Raw genomic sequence first — 12,714 nt, forward strand, 5'->3', positions numbered from 1 at the left:
TACTTATTTCAAAGCGAAGGCACATATTTCAGCCTTGTGGGAAGAAACGGACAAAGGGTTGACAAAAAGCTTACAGCACCTGGTATTCCCAGGCGGTCTCCCATCCAAGTACTAACCAGGCCCGAACCTGCTTAGCTTCCGAGATCAGACGAGATCAGGCGTACTCAGGCCGGTGTGGTCGTAAGTGAGAAACTATCGCTTGGTGCACTATATAAAGTCAAAGTGAGTGTGATTAACAGCTGTTGCATTTTCACCATGTCGATAAGCATCTTTGTGTCACTCAAAAAGTGGAAGAACTTGCATATACTGTAGCCATAATTCGTAGCACAGATTGTTGGATGAAATACAAACTAACCTTATTTCAAAGCGACGGCACATATTTCAGCCTTGTGGGAAGAAACGGACAAAGAGTTGACAAAAAGCTTACAGAACCTGGTATTCCCAGGCGGTCTCCCATCCAAGTACTAACCAGGCCCGAACCTGCTTAGCTTCCGAGATCAGACGAGATCAGGCGTACTCAGGCCGGTGTGGTCGTAAGTGAGAAACTATCGCTTGGTGCACTATATAAAGTCAAAGTGAGTGTGATTAACAGCTGTTGCATTTTCACCATGTCGATAAGCATCTTTGTGTCACTCAAAAAGTGGAAGAACTTGCATATACTGTAGCCATAATTCGTAGCACAGATTGTTGGATGAAATACAAACTAATCTTGCTTACTTATTTCAAAGCGACGGCACATATTTCAGCCTTGTGGGAAGAAACGGACAAAGAGTTGACAAAAGCTTACAGCACCTGGTATTCCCAGGCGGTTTCCCATCCAAGTACTAACCAGGCCCGACCCTGCTTAGCTTCCGAGATCAGACGAGATCAGGCGTACTCAGGCCGGTGTGGTCATAAGCAAGAAACTAGCGCTTGGTGCTCTATATAAAGTCAAAGTGAGTGTGATTAACAGCTGTTGCATTTTCAACATGTCGATAAGCATCTTTGTGTCACTCAAAAAGTGGAAGAACTTGCATATAATGTAGCCATAATTCGTAGCACAGATTGTTGGATGAAATACAAACTAACCTTATTTCAAAGCGACGGCACATATTTCAGCCTTGTGGGAAGAAACGGACAAAGGGTTGACAAAAAGCTTACAGCACCTGGTATTCCCAGGCGGTCTCCCATCCAAGTACTAACCAGGAACGACCCTGCTTAGCTTCCAAGATCAGACGAGATCAGGCGTACTCAGGCCGGTGTGGTCGTAAGCGATAAACTTTCTCTTGGTGCACTATATAAAGTCAAAGTGGGTGTGATTAACAGCTGTTGCATTTTCACCATGTCGATAAGCATCTTTGTGTCACTCAAAAAGTGGAAGAAATTGCATATAATGTAGCCATAATTTGTAGCACAGATTGTTGGATGAAATACAAACAAACCTTGCTTACTTATTTCAAAGCGACGGCACATATTTCAGCCTTGTGGGAAGAAACGGACAAAGAGTTGACAAAAAGCTTACAGAACCTGGTATTCCAAGGCGGTCTCCCATCCAAGTACTAACCAGGCCCAAACCTGCTTAGCTTCCGAGATCAGACGAGATCAGGCGTACTCAGGCCGGTGTGGTCGTAAGTGAGAAACTATCGCTTGGTGCACTATATAAAGTCAAAGTGAGTGTGATTAACAGCTGTTGCATTTTCACCATGTCGATAAGCATCTTTGTGTCACTCAAAAAGTGGAAGAACTTGCATATACTGTAGCCATAATTCGTAGCACAGATTGTTGGATGAAATACAAACTAATCTTGCTTACTTATTTCAAAGCGACGGCACATATTTCAGCCTTGTGGGAAGAAACGGACAAAGAGTTGACAAAAAGCTTACAGCACCTGGTATTCCCAGGCGGTTTCCCATCCAAGTACTAACCAGGCCCGACCCTGCTTAGCTTCCGAGATCAGACGAGATCAGGCGTACTCAGGCCGGTGTGGTCGTAAGCGAGAAACTAGCGCTTGGTGCACTATATAAAGTCAAAGTGAGTGTGATTAACAGCTGTTGCATTTTCAACATGTCGATAAGCATCTTTGTGTCACTCAAAAAGTGGAAGAACTTGCATATAATGTAGCCATAATTCGTAGCACAGATTGTTGGATGAAATACAAACTAACCTTATTTCAAAGCGACGGCACATATTTCAGCCTTGTGGGAAGAAACGGACAAAGGGTTGACAAAAAGCTTACAGCACCTGGTATTCCCAGGAGGTCTCCCATCCAAGTACTAACCAGGCCCAAACCTGCTTAGCTTCCGAGATCAGACGAGATCAGGCGTACTCAGACCGGTGTGGTCGTAAGCGAGAAGCTATCTCTTGGTGCACTATATAAATTCCAAGTGAGTGTGATTAACAGCTGTTGCATTTTCACCATTTCGATAAGCATCTTTGTGTCACTCAAAAAGTGGAAGAAATTGCATATAATGTAGCCATAATTTGTAGCACAGATTGTTGGATGAAATACAAACAAACCTTGCTTACTTATTTCAAAGCGACGGCACATATTTCAGCCTTGTGGGAAGAAACGGACAAAGAGTTGACAAGAAGCTTACAGCACCTGGTATTCCCAGGCGGTCTCCCATCCAAGTACTAACCATGCCCGAACCTGATTAGCTTCCGAGATCAGACGAGATCAGGCGTACTCAGGCCTGTGTGGTCGTAAGCGAGAAACTATCGCTTGGTGCACTATATAAAGTCAAAGTGAGTGTGATTAACAGCTGTTGCATTTTCACCATGTCGATAAGCATCTTTGTGTCACTCAAAAAGTGGAAGAACTTGCATATACTGTAGCCATAATTCGTAGCACAGATTGTTGGATGAAATACAAACTAATCTTGCTTACTTATTTCAAAGCGAGGGCACATATTTCAGCCTTGTGGGAAGAAACGGACAAAGAGTTGACAAAAAGCTTACAGAACCTGGTATTCCAAGGCGGTCTCCCATCCAAGTACTAACCAGGCCCAAACCTGCTTAGCTTCCGAGATCAGACGAGATCAGGCGTACTCAGGCCGGTGTGGTCGTAAGTGAGAAACTATCGCTTGGTGCACTATATAAAGTCAAAGTGAGTGTGATTAACAGCTGTTGCATTTTCACCATGTCGATAAGCATCTTTGTGTCACTCAAAAAGTGCAAGAACTTGCATATAATGTAGCCATAATTTGTAGCACAGATTGTTGGGTGAAATACAAACTAACCTTATTTCAAAGCGACGGCACATATTTCAGCCTTGTGGGAAGAAACGGACAAAGGGTTGACAAAAAGCTTACGGCACTTGGTATTCCCAGGCGGTCTCCCATCCAAGTACTAACCAGGCCCGACACTGCTTAGTTTCCAAGATCAGACGAGATCAGGCGTAATCAGGCCGGTGTGGTTGTAAGCGAGAAACTTTCTCTTGGTGCACTATATAAAGTCAAAGTGGGTGTGATTAACAGCTGTTGCATTTTCACCATGTCGATAAGCATCTTTGTGTCACTCAAAAAGTGGAAGAACTTGCATATAATGTAGCCATAATTTGTAGCACAGATTGTTGGATGAAATACAAACAAACCTTGCTTACTTATTTCAAAGCGACGGCACATATTTCAGCCTTGTGGGAAGAAACGGACAAAGAGTTGAAATTCCAATAGACAGTGGCAAAAAGCTTACAGCACCTGGTATTCCCAGGCGGTCTACCATCCAAGTACTAACCAGGCCCGAACCTGCTTAGCTTCCGAGATCAGACGAGATCAGGCGTACTCAGGCCGGTGTGGTCTTAAGCGAGAAACTAGCGCTTGGTGCACTATATAAATTCCAAGTGAGTGTGATTAACAGCTGTTGCATTTTCACCATGTCGATAAGCATCTTTGTGTCACTCAAAAAGTTGAAGAACTTGCATATAATGTAGCCATTATTTGTAGCACAGATTGTTGGATGAAATACAAACTAACCTTGCTTACTTATTTCAAAGCGACGGTACATATTTCAGCCTTGTGGGAAGAAACGGACAAAGGGTTGACAAAAAGCTTGCAGCACCTGGTATTCCCAGGCGGTCTCCCATCCAAGTACTAACCAGGCCCGAACCTGCTTAGCTTCCGAGATCAGACGAGATCAGGCGTACTCAGGCCGGTGTGGTCGTAAGCGATAAGCTATCTCTTGGTGCACTATATAAATTCCAAGTGAGTGTGATTAACAGTTGTTGCATTTTCACCATCTCGATAAGCATCTTTGTGTCACTCAAAAAGTGCAAGAACTTGCATATAATGTAGCCATAATTTGTAGCACAGATTGTTGGGTGAAATACAAACTAACCTTATTTCAAAGCGACGGCACATATTTCAGCCTTGTGGGAAGCAACGGACAAAGGGTTGACAAAATCTTACGGCACTTGGTATTCCCAGGCGGTCTCCCATCCAAGTACTAACCAGGCCCGACACTGCTTAGTTTCCGAGATCAGACGAGATCAGGCGTAATCAGGCCGGTGTGGTTGTAAGCGAGAAACTTTCTCTTGGTGCACTATATAAAGTCAAAGTGGGTGTGATTAACAGCTGTTGCATTTTCACCATGTCGATAAGCATCTTTGTGTCACTCAAAAAGTGGAAGAACTTGCATATAATGTAGCCATAATTTGTAGCACAGATTGTTGGATGAAATACAAACAAACCTTGCTTACTTATTTCAAAGCGACGGCACATATTTCAGCCTTGTGGGAAGAAACGGACAAAGAGTTGAAATTCCAATAGACAGTGGCAAAAAGCTTACAGCACCTGGTATTCCCAGGCGGTCTACCATCCAAGTACTAACCAGGCCCGAACCTGCTTAGCTTCCGAGATCAGACGAGATCAGGCGTACTCAGGCCGGTGTGGTCGTAAGCGAGAAGCTATCTCTTGGTGCACTATATAAATTCCAAGTGAGTGTGATTAACAGCTGTTGCATTTTCACCATGTCGATAAGCATCTTTGTGTCACTCAAAAAGTGCAAGAACTTGCATATAATGTAGCCATAATTTGTAGCACAGATTGTTGGATGAAATACAAACTAACCTTATTTCAAAGCGACGGCACATATTTCAGCCTTGTGGGAAGAAACGGACAAAGGGTTGACAAAAAGCTTACAGCACCTGGTATTCCCAGGCGGTCTCCCATCCAAGTACTAATCAGGCCCGAACCTGCTTAGCTTCCGAGATCAGACGAGATCAGGCGTACTCAGGCCGGTGTGGTCGTAAGCGAGAAACTATCGCTTGGTGCACTATATAAAGTTAAAGTGGGTGTGATTAACAGCTGTTGCATTTTCACCATGTCGATAAGCATCTTTGTGTCACTCAAAAAGTTGAGGAACTTGCATATAATGTAGCCATTATTTGTAGCACAGATTGTTGGATGAAATACAAACAAACCTTGCTTACTTATTTCAAAGCGACGGCACATATTTCAGCCTTGTGGGAAGAAACGGACAAAGGGTTGACAAAAAGCTTACAGCACCTGGTATTCCCAGGCGGTCTCCCATCCAAGTACTAACCAGGCCCGAACCTGCTTAGCTTCCGAGATCAGACGAGATCAGGCGTACTCAGGCCGGTGTGGTAGTAAGCGAGAAGCTATCTCTTGGTGCACTATATAAATTCCAAGTGAGTGTGATTAACAGCTGTTGCATTTTCACCATGTCGATAAGCATCTTTGTGTCACTCAAAAAGTGCAAGAACTTGCATATAATGTAGCCATAATTTGTAGCACAGATTGTTGGATGAAATACAAACTAACCTTATTTCAAAGCGACGGCACATATTTCAGCCTTGTGGGAAGAAACGGACAAAGGGTTGACAAAAAGCTTACAGCACCTGGTATTCCCAGGCGGTCTCCCATCCAAGTACTAACCAGGCCCGACACTGCTTAGTTTCCGAGATCAGACGAGATCAGGCGTAATCAGGCCGGTGTGGTTGTAAGCGAGAAACTTTCTCTTGGTGCACTATATAAAGTCAAAGTGGGTGTGATTAACAGCTGTTGCATTTTCACCATGTCGATAAGCATCTTTGTGTCACTCAAAAGTGGAAGAACTTGCATATAATGTAGCCATAATTTGTAGCACAGATTGTTGGATGAAATACAAACAAACCTTGCTTACTTATTTCAAAGCGACGGCACATATTTCAGCCTTGTGGGAAGAAACGGACAAAGAGTTGAAATTCCAATAGACAGTGGCAAAAGCTTACAGCACCTGGTATTCCCAGGCGGTCTACCATCCAAGTACTAACCAGGCCCGAACCTGCTTAGCTTCCGAGATCAGACGAGATCAGGCGTACTCAGGCCGGTGTGGTCGTAAGCGAGAAGCTATCTCTTGGTGCACTATATAAATTCCAAGTGAGTGTGATTAACAGCTGTTGCATTTTCACCATGTCGATAAGCATCTTTGTGTCACTCAAAAGTGCAAGAACTTGCATATAATGTAGCCATAATTTGTAGCACAGATTGTTGGATGAAATACAAACTAACCTTATTTCAAAGCGACGGCACATATTTCAGCCTTGTGGGAAGAAACGGACAAAGGGTTGACAAAAAGCTTACAGCACCTGGTATTCCCAGGCGGTCTCCCATCCAAGTACTAATCAGGCCCGAACCTGCTTAGCTTCCGAGATCAGACGAGATCAGGCGTACTCAGGCCGGTGTGGTCGTAAGCGAGAAACTATCGCTTGGTGCACTATATAAAGTTAAAGTGGGTGTGATTAACAGCTGTTGCATTTTCACCATGTCGATAAGCATCTTTGTGTCACTCAAAAAGTTGAGGAACTTGCATATAATGTAGCCATTATTTGTAGCACAGATTGTTGGATGAAATACAAACAAACCTTGCTTACTTATTTCAAAGCGACGGCACATATTTCAGCCTTGTGGGAAGAAACGGACAAAGGGTTGACAAAAAGCTTACAGCACCTGGTATTCCCAGGCGGTCTCCCATCCAAGTACTAACCAGGCCCGAACCTGCTTAGCTTCCGAGATCAGACGAGATCAGGCGTACTCAGGCCGGTGTGGTCGTAAGCAAGAAGCTATCTCTTGGTGCACTATATAAATTCCAAGTGAGTGTGATTAACAGCTGTTGCATTTTCACCATGTCGATAAGCATCTTTGTGTCACTCAAAAAGTGCAAGAACTTGCATATAATGTAGCCATAATTTGTAGCACAGATTGTTGGATGAAATACAAACAAACCTTGCTTACTTATTTCAAAGCGACGGCACATATTTCAGCCTTGTGGGAAGAAACGGACAAAGAGTTGAAATTCCAATAGACAGTGGCAAAAAGCTTACAGCACCTGGTATTCCCAGGCGGTCTACCATCCAAGTACTAACCAGGCCCGAACCTGCTTAGCTTCCGAGATCAGACGAGATCAGGCGTACTCAGGCCGGTGTGGTCGTAAGCGAGAAGCTATCTCTTGGTGCACTATATAAATTCCAAGTGAGTGTGATTAACAGCTGTTGCATTTTCAAATCAAATCAAATCAAATCAAATTTATTTATATAGCCCTTCGTACATCAGCTGATATCTCAAAGTGCTGTACAGAAACCCAGCCTAAAACCCCAAACAGCAAACAATGCAGGTGTAAAAGCACGGTGGCTAGGAAAAACTCCCTAGAAAGGCCAAAACCTAGGAAGAAACCTAGAGAGGAACCGGGCTATGTGGGGTGGCCAGTCCTCTTCTGGCTGTGCCGGGTAGAGATTATAACAGAAAATGACCAAGATGTTCAAATGTTCATAAATGACCAGCATGGTCAAATAATAATAAGGCAGAACAGTTGAAACTGGAGCAGCAGCACAGTCAGGTGGACTGGGGACAGCAAGGAGCCATCATGTCAGGTAGTCCTGGGGCACGGTCCTAGGGCTCAGGTCCTCCGAGAGAGAGAAAGAAAGAGAGAATTAGAGAGAGCATATGTGGGGTGGCCAGTCCTCTTCTGGCTGTGCCGGGTGGAGATTATAACAGAACGTGGCCAAGATGTTCAAATGTTCATAAATGACCAGCATGGTTGAATAATAGTAAGGCAGAACAGTTGAAACTGGAGCAGGAGCATGGCCAGGTGGACTGGGGACAGCAAGGAGTCCTCATGTCAGGTAGTCCTGGGACATGGTCCTAGGGCCCAGGCCAGTTGAAACTGGAGCAGCAGCATGGCCAGGTGGACTGGGGACAGCAAGGAGTCATCATGTCAGGTAGTCCTGGGGCATGGTTCTAGGGCTCAGGTCCTCCGAGAGAGAGAAAGAAGGAGAGAAGGAGAGAATTAGAGAACGCACACTTAGATTTACACAGGACACCGAATAGGACAGGAGAAGTACTCCAGATAAACAAACTGACCCTAGCCCCCCGACACATAAACTACTGCAGCATAAATACTGGAGGCTGAGACAGGAGGGTCAGGAGACACTGTGACCCCATCCGAGGACACCCCGGACAGGGCCAAACAGGAAGGATATAACCCCACCCACTTTGCCAAAGCACAGCCCCCACACCACTAGAGGGAAATCTACAACCACCAACTTACCATCCTGAGACAAGGCCGAGTATAGCCCACAAAGATCTCCGACACGGTACAACCCAAAGGGGGGGAAACCCAGACAGGCCGACCACAACAGTGAATCAACCCACCCAGGTGACGCACCCCCCCAGGGACGGCACGAGAGAGCCCCAGCAAGCCAGTGACTCAGCCCCGTAACAGGGTTAGAGGCAGAGAATCCCAGTGGAAAAGGGGAACCGGCCAGGCAGAGACAGCAAGGGCGGTTCGTTGCTCCAGAGCCTTTCCGTTCACCTTCCCACTCCTGGGCCAGACTACACTCAATCATATGACCCACTGAAGAGATGAGTCTTCAGTAAAGACTTAAAGGTTGAGACCGAGTTTGCGTCTCTGACATGGGTAGGCAGACCGTTCCATAAAAATGGAGCTCTATAGGAGAAAGCCCTGCCTCCAGCTGTTTGCTTAGAAATTCTAGGGACAATTAGGAGGCCTGCGTCTTGTGACCGTAGCGTACGTATAGGTATGTACGGCAGGACCAAATCAGAGAGGTAGGTAGGAGCAAGCCCATGTAATGCTTTGTAGGTTAGCAGTAAAACCTTGAAATCAGCCCTTGCTTTGACAGGAAGCCAGTGTAGAGAGGCTAGCACTGGAGTAATATGATCAAATTTTTTGGTTCTAGTCAGGATTCTAGCAGCCGTATTTAGCACTAACTGAAGTTTATTTAGTGCTTTATCCGGGTAGCCGGAAAGTAGAGCATTGCAGTAGTCTAACCTAGAAGTGACAAAAGCATGGATTAATTTTTCTGCATCATTTTTGGACAGAAAGTTTCTGATTTTTGCAATGTTACGTAGATGGAAAAAGCTGTCCTCGAAATGGTCTTGATATGTTCTTCAAAAGAGAGATCAGGGTCCAGAGTAACGCCGAGGTCCTTCACAGTTTTATTTGAGACGACTGTACAACCATTAAGATTAATTGTCAGATTCAACAGAAGATCTCTTTGTTTCTTGGGACCTAGAACAAGCATCTCTGTTTTGTCCGAGTTTAATAGTAGAAAGTTTGCAGCCATCCACTTCCTTATGTCTGAAACACATGCTTCTAGCGAGGGCAATTTTGGTGCTTCACCGTGTTTCATTGAAATGTACAGCTGTGTGTCATCCGCATAGCAGTGAAAGTTTACATTATGTTTTCGAATAACATCCCCAAGAGGTAAAATATATAGTGAAAACAATAGTGGTCCTAAAACAGAACCTTGAGGAACACCGAAATGTACAGTTGATTTGTCAGAGGACAAACCATTCACAGAGACAAACTGATATCTTTCCGACAGATAAGACCTAAACCAGGCCAGAACATGTCCGTGTAGACCAATTTGGGTTTCCAATCTCTCCAAAAGAATGTGGTGATCGATGGTATCAAAAGCAGCACTAAGGTCTAGGAGCACGAGGACAGATGCAGAGCCTCGGTCCGATGCCATCAAAATGTCATTTACCACCTTCACAAGTGCCGTCTCAGTGCTATGATGGGGTCTAAAACCAGACTGAAGCATTTCGTATACATTGTTTGTCTTCAGGAAGGCAGTGAGTTGCTGCGCAACAGCCTTCTCTAAAATCTTTGAGAGGAATGGAAGATTTGATATAGGCCGATAGTTTTTTATATTTTCTGGGTCAAGGTTTGGCTTTTTCAAGAGAGGCTTTATTACTGCCACTTTTAGTGAGTTTGGTACACATCCAGTGGATAGAGAGCCGTTTATTATGTTCAACATAGGAGGGCCAAGCACAGGAAGCAGCTCTTTCAGTAGTTTAGTTGGAATAGGGTCCAGTATACAGCTTGAAGGACAACTGAGGTTTGGAGGAATACGCAGGTTTAAAGAGGAGTCCGGTAATTTGCTTTCTAATAATCATAATCTTTTCCTCAAAGAAGTTCATGAATTTATCACTGCTAAAGTGCAAGTCATCCCTCTTGGGGAATGCTGCTTTTTAGTCAGCTTTGCCACAGTATCAAAAAAAGAATTTCGGATTGTTCTTATTTTCCCCAATTAAGTTAGAAAAATAGGACGATCGAGCAGCAGTAAGGGCTCTTTCGGTACTGCACGGTACCATCCCTTCCAAGCTAGTCGGAAGACTTCCAGTTTGGTGTGGCGCCATTTCCGTTCCAATTTTCTGGAAGCTTGCTTCAGAGCTCGGTATTTTCTGTGTACCCTAGGGAGCTAGTTTCTTATGAGACATTTTTTTAGTTTTTAGGGGTGCAACTGCATCTAGGTATTGCGCAAGGTTAAATTGAGATCCTCAGTTAGTGGTTAACGGATTTTGTCCTCTCTGGCGTCCTTGGGTGGCAGAGGGAGTCTTGAAGGGCATCAAGGAATCTTTGTGTTGTCTGTGAATTTATAGCACGACTTTTGATGTTCCTTGGTTGGGGTCTGAGCAGATTATTTGTTGCAATTGCAAACGTAATAAAATGGTGGTCCGATAGTCCAGGATTATGAGAAAAACATTAAGATCCACAACATTTATTCCATGGGACAAAACTAGGTCCAGCGTATGACTGTGAGAGTGGTGGGTCCAGAGACATGTTGGACAAAACCCACTGAGTCGATGATGGCTCCAAAAGCCTTTTGGAGTGGGTCTGTGGACTTTCCATGTGAATATTAAAGTCACCAAAGATTAGAATATTATCTGCAATGACTACAAGGTCTGATAGGAATCTCAGGGAACTCAGTGAGAAACGCTGTATATGGCCCAGGAGGCCTGTAAACAGTAGCTATAAAAAGTGATTGAGTAGGCTGCATAGATTTCATGACTAGAAGCTCAAAAGACGAAAACGTCATTTTCTTTTTTGTAAATTGAAATTTGCTATCGTAAATGTTAGCAACACCTCCGCCTTTGCGGGATGCACGGGGGATATGGTCACTAGTGTAGCCAGGATGGTGAGGCCTCATTTAACACAGTAAATTCATCAGGCTTAAGCCATGTTTCAGTCAGGCCAATCACATCAAGATTATGATCAGTGATTAGTTCATTGACTATAATTGCCTTTGAAGTAAGGGATCTAACATTAAGTAGCCCTATTTTGAGATGTGAGGTATCATGATCTCTTTCAGTAATGACAGGAATGGAGGTGGTCTTTATCCTAGTGAGATTGCTAAGGCGAACACCGCCATGTTTAGTTTTGCCCAACCCAGGTCGAGGCACAGACACGGTCTCAATGGTGATAGCTAAGCTGACTACACTAACTATGCTAGTGGCAGACTCCACTATGCTGGCAGGCTGGCTAATAGCCTGCTGCCTGGCCTGCACCCTATTTCATTGTGGAGCTAGAGGAGTTAGAGCCCTGTCTATGTTGGCAGATAAGATGAGAGCACCCCTCCAGCTAGGATGGAGTCCGTCACTCCTCAGCAGGTCAGGCTTGGTCCTGTTTGTGGGCGAGTCCCAGAAAGAGGGCCAATTATCTACAAATTCTATCTTTTGGGAGGGGCAGAAAACAGTTTTCAACCAGCGATTGAGTTGTGAGACTCTGCTGTAGAGCTCATCACTCCCCCTAACATACTAGCCAGGGATGACCCAAAACAACAGGTGTAAAAGGTGAACGAAAAATCAAAAAGGAAATGGTCTCACTGTGGTTACCAGATACTGTGAGGGTTAAAGGTAGTGTCTCATATCTGATACTGGGGAGAAGACTACCATCTAAGGCGAACATGGGCGTGGGCTTCCCTAACTGTCTGAGAGGAATGTCATGTTTCCGAGCCCATGCTTCGTGCATAAAACAACCCTCAGCCCCAGAGTCTATCAAGGCACTGCATGAAGCAGCCGAACCGGTCCAGCGTAGATGGACCGACATGGTAGTACAGGATCTTGATGGAGAGACCTGAGTAGTAGCGCTCACCAGTAGCCCTCCGCTTACTGATGAGCTCTGGCTTACTGGACATGAATTGACAAATGTCCAGCAGAACCGCAATAGAGCAAAGGCGGTTGGTGATCCTCCGTTCCCTCTCCTTAGTCGAGATGCGAATACCTCCCAGCTGCATGGGCCTCAGTCTCTGAGCCAGGAGGGAGATGTTTGCGATGCGGAGCAGGGAAACACCGTTACGCGAGCTCTCTTCCACGAGCTTGGTAGCGAAGATCTACCCGTCGTTCTATGCGGATGGCGAGTGCAATCAAAGAGTCACACTGGAAGGAACCTCCCGGGAGAGAATCTCATCCTTAACCACTGCGTGAGTCCCTCCAGAAA

The 12,714-nt window shown here is 44.9% G+C and overlaps 12 non-coding genes and 9 pseudogenes across 12 annotated transcripts; all 21 read right to left on the minus strand.

The window, feature by feature from the left end:
• Window positions 1-67: 67 nt before the first annotated feature.
• Window positions 68-186, minus strand: LOC124027804. Its single transcript, XR_006837486.1, has one exon. It is a non-coding gene; the product is annotated as a 5S ribosomal RNA (ribosomal RNA).
• A 234-nt stretch (window positions 187-420) lies between these two features.
• LOC124027731 lies at window positions 421-539 on the minus strand (annotated as a pseudogene).
• Window positions 540-780: 241 nt separating this feature from the next.
• LOC124027728 lies at window positions 781-899 on the minus strand. Its single transcript, XR_006837466.1, has one exon. It is a non-coding gene; the product is annotated as a 5S ribosomal RNA (ribosomal RNA).
• A 234-nt stretch (window positions 900-1,133) lies between these two features.
• Window positions 1,134-1,252, minus strand: LOC124027773 (annotated as a pseudogene).
• Window positions 1,253-1,494: 242 nt separating this feature from the next.
• Window positions 1,495-1,613, minus strand: LOC124027737 (annotated as a pseudogene).
• A 242-nt stretch (window positions 1,614-1,855) lies between these two features.
• LOC124027716 lies at window positions 1,856-1,974 on the minus strand. The gene has a single exon (XR_006837455.1). It is a non-coding gene; the product is annotated as a 5S ribosomal RNA (ribosomal RNA).
• Window positions 1,975-2,208: 234 nt separating this feature from the next.
• Window positions 2,209-2,327, minus strand: LOC124027757. The gene has a single exon (XR_006837469.1). It is a non-coding gene; the product is annotated as a 5S ribosomal RNA (ribosomal RNA).
• Window positions 2,328-2,569: 242 nt separating this feature from the next.
• On the minus strand, window positions 2,570-2,688 carry LOC124027765 (annotated as a pseudogene).
• Window positions 2,689-2,930: 242 nt separating this feature from the next.
• LOC124027738 lies at window positions 2,931-3,049 on the minus strand (annotated as a pseudogene).
• A 234-nt stretch (window positions 3,050-3,283) lies between these two features.
• LOC124027783 lies at window positions 3,284-3,402 on the minus strand (annotated as a pseudogene).
• A 260-nt stretch (window positions 3,403-3,662) lies between these two features.
• On the minus strand, window positions 3,663-3,781 carry LOC124027735 (annotated as a pseudogene).
• Window positions 3,782-4,023: 242 nt separating this feature from the next.
• Window positions 4,024-4,142, minus strand: LOC124027823. Its single transcript, XR_006837504.1, has one exon. It is a non-coding gene; the product is annotated as a 5S ribosomal RNA (ribosomal RNA).
• A 233-nt stretch (window positions 4,143-4,375) lies between these two features.
• Window positions 4,376-4,494, minus strand: LOC124027784 (annotated as a pseudogene).
• A 260-nt stretch (window positions 4,495-4,754) lies between these two features.
• Window positions 4,755-4,873, minus strand: LOC124027810. The gene has a single exon (XR_006837492.1). It is a non-coding gene; the product is annotated as a 5S ribosomal RNA (ribosomal RNA).
• A 234-nt stretch (window positions 4,874-5,107) lies between these two features.
• Window positions 5,108-5,226, minus strand: LOC124027790. The gene has a single exon (XR_006837473.1). It is a non-coding gene; the product is annotated as a 5S ribosomal RNA (ribosomal RNA).
• A 242-nt stretch (window positions 5,227-5,468) lies between these two features.
• LOC124027813 lies at window positions 5,469-5,587 on the minus strand. Its single transcript, XR_006837495.1, has one exon. It is a non-coding gene; the product is annotated as a 5S ribosomal RNA (ribosomal RNA).
• A 234-nt stretch (window positions 5,588-5,821) lies between these two features.
• LOC124027751 lies at window positions 5,822-5,940 on the minus strand (annotated as a pseudogene).
• Window positions 5,941-6,198: 258 nt separating this feature from the next.
• Window positions 6,199-6,317, minus strand: LOC124027811. Its single transcript, XR_006837493.1, has one exon. It is a non-coding gene; the product is annotated as a 5S ribosomal RNA (ribosomal RNA).
• A 233-nt stretch (window positions 6,318-6,550) lies between these two features.
• On the minus strand, window positions 6,551-6,669 carry LOC124027791. The gene has a single exon (XR_006837474.1). It is a non-coding gene; the product is annotated as a 5S ribosomal RNA (ribosomal RNA).
• Window positions 6,670-6,911: 242 nt separating this feature from the next.
• On the minus strand, window positions 6,912-7,030 carry LOC124027744. The gene has a single exon (XR_006837468.1). It is a non-coding gene; the product is annotated as a 5S ribosomal RNA (ribosomal RNA).
• Window positions 7,031-7,290: 260 nt separating this feature from the next.
• LOC124027812 lies at window positions 7,291-7,409 on the minus strand. Its single transcript, XR_006837494.1, has one exon. It is a non-coding gene; the product is annotated as a 5S ribosomal RNA (ribosomal RNA).
• Between the last annotated feature and the right edge of the window lie 5,305 nt (window positions 7,410-12,714).

Source organism: Oncorhynchus gorbuscha, unplaced genomic scaffold (genome assembly GCF_021184085.1).
Source record: "Oncorhynchus gorbuscha isolate QuinsamMale2020 ecotype Even-year unplaced genomic scaffold, OgorEven_v1.0 Un_scaffold_3514, whole genome shotgun sequence".
Taxonomy (NCBI): Eukaryota; Metazoa; Chordata; class Actinopteri; order Salmoniformes; family Salmonidae; genus Oncorhynchus; species Oncorhynchus gorbuscha.